Raw genomic sequence first — 4,258 nt, 5'->3', positions numbered from 1 at the left:
TAGTTCTGAATTTTTCAAAAAAAAAATTCTAAAATCGGTGCATAATTGTGTTCTAAATGTCATTTTGAACCTCGTTTTCCGATTTCACCCCACTGTGCGCCGCTGCGCAGAGTTGACTGACCTCCGCCGGTCGTGCCATGGTCGTGCGATTACCGACGGTAAAATTGTGATCTTAAGTTGTTTTTAGTAATATTGTAAGTCTGAATAGGAAGAAAAACGGAGAAATGATGAAAGTTAGAATCCAAGCTTCTTTCCCTTGATTTTCAAGTAAAATATTTTGCAATTAGATAAAAATAATAATTAATTAATCAAATTATTAAAAAATTTTTATTAAAAAACGAACCCATCTATTTGATCACGAATGTGACCCATACGGGATCTTCATTATTTTAAACGAATACCGGAAATTTTTTGTAACAGAGACATAATCATAAAGGGAAATTTTTTATTGTTCGCCATGCGACCGCATAAATTATAAGGTCTATAAGTGTATTGTGAAACGATCAGACGGTATTTTAGCATAAGATATCATTTAATCTTCTGAGCGCGCGGTGGCTAATGGTAGTGTGATGTTGGTGCGGTAACCGGCGGTAGCGTTGTGATCTCAGGATACACAATTAAAAACATAATGTGGAATTTTGTGGTTGGATAAGAAAAACGGAAAAATTAGATAAGTTAGCATCAAGTGTTGGAAAAATATAAAAATGTCAAAATCCGTTATGCTATTAATTCCATTAATTTTTATTTCAACCAGGCCTTTTATTTCTTTGTAATTTTACTGTAAACTGTGAAATTATATATAATAATCTATACGTTTCAATAATTCTGTCGACATTGAAGCTTCTATATTTCCGCTCGCTTTCCCGTGTTTTTTGTTTTGCGACATTCTTTGTTATGTCAATGTAACAGTTTATTATTTATTATATGTCAGTTTGTCATATTATAACAAAATTTCAATTAAAATGATTAAATTTTGAAATCATGATGCACAATTTAAATATTCTTAATTTTAAACGACTTAGTTTCAAGATCATAATTTAGAAATGTTTCAATTGATTAAAAAAGTTTTGAATTGTTTCATTTTCAACACTTCATGTCTGCATTAAATAATTTTGAAAGTTTACAATTATAAATCATATAGTTTCAATTTTGAACGGTGAAAATCACAATGAATTTTGACAAAAATCACAATTTTTAGCAAAAAAGTCTATATCTCATAACTTTGAATGTCGCTTTATAGTTTATATTACACGATATGATATTTAATAATTATATTGATCATCTTTAAAATTTCTTTCATTTCAATTTATAATTATAGTTTAATTTTTAGGGCCTTCAAACTAAAGTTTTTTGTTTGCTTCAAAAGAAACGAGGTCAACAATGTATCGTCTTCTAGTTCAAGATTTTAAAAATGAATCATTTAATATTTTAACATATTTGATTGGAAGCTTTCAAGAGTGAACAATAAAATAAGAATGTATAAAAATATGACTTTCTGAAATTTATACCTCAATCATTGAAAAATGTCTTCAATTTGAATGGTCACAATTTTGATATTTCTGAATGTCCATGTTGAGCGCAAAATTTTCAATTCAACCCTTTCAAAAATTTTAATTTTTGGATTAGAATTTAATTTTGAAAAGTATATTTAGCAATTAAAATTTGTTTAATTTTTTAAACGATCAAAATTTAATTATTATAATTACAAATTTAAATGGGGTGAGTATAAAAAAGTTATAATATTCCAGTTGAAATATTTTCCTTTTTTGACTTTTTTCATCAATTTTCCACAAAATTTAAAATAGTTTGATTTGGAATGTTTTTCATTCAAAATCGTTCAATATATAAACCTTTTAATTGCAAGGGCTTTCAAATTGAAATTTTAAGTTAGTATTTTAAAAATTCGGTCGATAATGAATTTTTAGATTGTTTATATTTTTAATGTTAGTAAATAAAAGTTTAAGGATGAGAATGTTCACTTCGCGCCCGTGCATTTACTGTAAGTGCTAAGTAAAACGTTATTTGTTTATTTTAAAAAAATATTATGTCGGTAAAATATATATTTTCTAGTTTACCAACATAATAATTTTTTTTGTAATTATCTAACAAATAACTGCTCCTTGACATTCGTTTTCATCTTCTTTCCTATTTCCCAAAGTTTCAGCAAAAAAATTTATTATTAAAATTATTACCAACCCAAATTTGGGGAAACTGCTCTCATACATGGTCTTAGGAAACAAGGGACTAGGCATGCCATTGCGTGGGTGATGCAATGAGGGGGGAGGACCGCCACCTTTTGATGTCCCGCAACAAACATGGCAGGGCCCACGTGTTTATATTTTCATACACAGTTTGTCGGCAAAAATTCTCGTGCGCATAATCAAATGGCATATCGTAAGATGGCGGTTCTCCCCACTCATGGAATTCTCCTCCCTCCCGTGGAGTCAACCCCGCTTGCGAAAGTTAGGATGGCATGCTTAGCAAAGAAATTATAAGCGTAGATGCGGTGCGGGCTTAGTTGCCCGCCATAAATATAGACGGCGCGTCCGGCGAAGAAAGTCACTTCCCCTCTACCCACCGCTCCCCGTAGAAAGCAACAATCGATATAGTTTGCCAAGAGCCACTTGGAGCGCTGTAAGTAACTCTCGGCACACCTTCGAGGCGCACTGATGTTAAACTTAGCTTGGACAAGAACCATTTGGATTGAAAGTAAATTGCCAATTAAAACATTTTTACATTTATAACTTTCCAAAACTTGGTTGTTTTAATAAATACCACAAATATAAGTCGATGAGTAATTTATATTACGGTTTCATATATTTTCCACTAATTCTAAAATTATTAATTATAATTTTCATTCTACATATTGTCTATATATATATATTTTTTTTAATATTATTTAGGTTTTATTTTTATTTTTGTGGTCTGCAATTTCTACAGACTTTTTTAGACTATTCGTCTAATCAAGTTCTCGTATGTATTTTCCAATTTCTTAATTATTATATATTCTAACGTTTTTATAAAAATATAATTATAATTCCAAGTGATAGGAAAATTGTTCTTACGGTTTTTAGATGTTAAGACGACAGTTCTAAGCCAGATTACGTTTCGCATTGGAAAACAAAATTAGACGAACAGAATTTCACTGGCACATTCATAAAAAATATCATATTCCATAAAATATATTTTAAAATAAATTTTAAATCATTATAATTCATACAGCTGACTCGAAATATATATATATATATATAATTCAAATTATTATTTAAGTTTTTCAGGAGTTTTAAATGCCTCAAAATCTTCAAGCTTTTTTCACAATTTTATAAATCTTTTTAAATTTTTGAAATATTTTCGCCACTGTAAACTTCCCGAAATAACAAAATACTGAAACCTGAAACCCCCGAATTAAAAAATTCTAGAATATTGAAATTCTGGACAGTTTACAATATTATCGAATTTGAAAATTCCCGAATAATAAAACTCCAGGCCGAATGCTGTCTAATGATAAAATATACAAGCTAGAAAATTCCCGAATTGCAAAAATTGAGCAAAACAGTTATGTGGTCAATATTATTTATTTATTAAAAATGCAATAATCAAATATTTTTATCATAGAAATTAGGTTTAATTTTTTTAAATTATTGTTTTAATTTAAAATAACAATAATTGTATAAAAATGTGATACAAACATAAATTTAAAACACGTGAGCTTCAAATGAAACAAACTTTGCAGGATTCAATGCAGGCTGATTTAACGCGACTTTTATTTTTATTTTTTTAAATAATAATTTTATTTTTGCGAGCGTTTTCTGTAATGTACAAAAATAAAATGGACATTTTCAAACAACTTTTTTTATCCAAAAATACATTTGTTCAATTATTATTATTTTTAATTCAAACAATAATTTTTTGAAACTTTAAACATTAAAAAAGTTTTTTCCTCGGTAAAAATATTTTATTATGCTATTAAAAAAATTTTTTCTAACGAACTATTTTTTAATTGTTCAAATTAGAGAGTTGTCTAGCCCGGATATTGTATAATTCGGAAATTTACTGTCGGCAATTCTTAAATTCGGTAAGATTGTAAATTGTCGAGAATTTTCCAATTCGGGACTTTTATATTTCGACAATGCAATTTTTGAAATATAAAAGTCCTGAATTGGAAAATTAAAAATAAAATTCCCACATCACTGTAAAAATTCCGAAATTATAACATTGCAATGATATAATTTCGGAATTTTTACAGTGATGTGGGAAT

Source organism: Belonocnema kinseyi, chromosome 9 (genome assembly GCF_010883055.1).
Source record: "Belonocnema kinseyi isolate 2016_QV_RU_SX_M_011 chromosome 9, B_treatae_v1, whole genome shotgun sequence".
Lineage (NCBI taxonomy): Eukaryota > Metazoa > Arthropoda > Insecta > Hymenoptera > Cynipidae > Belonocnema > Belonocnema kinseyi.
Note: the sequence above shows the minus strand (reverse complement) of the source record.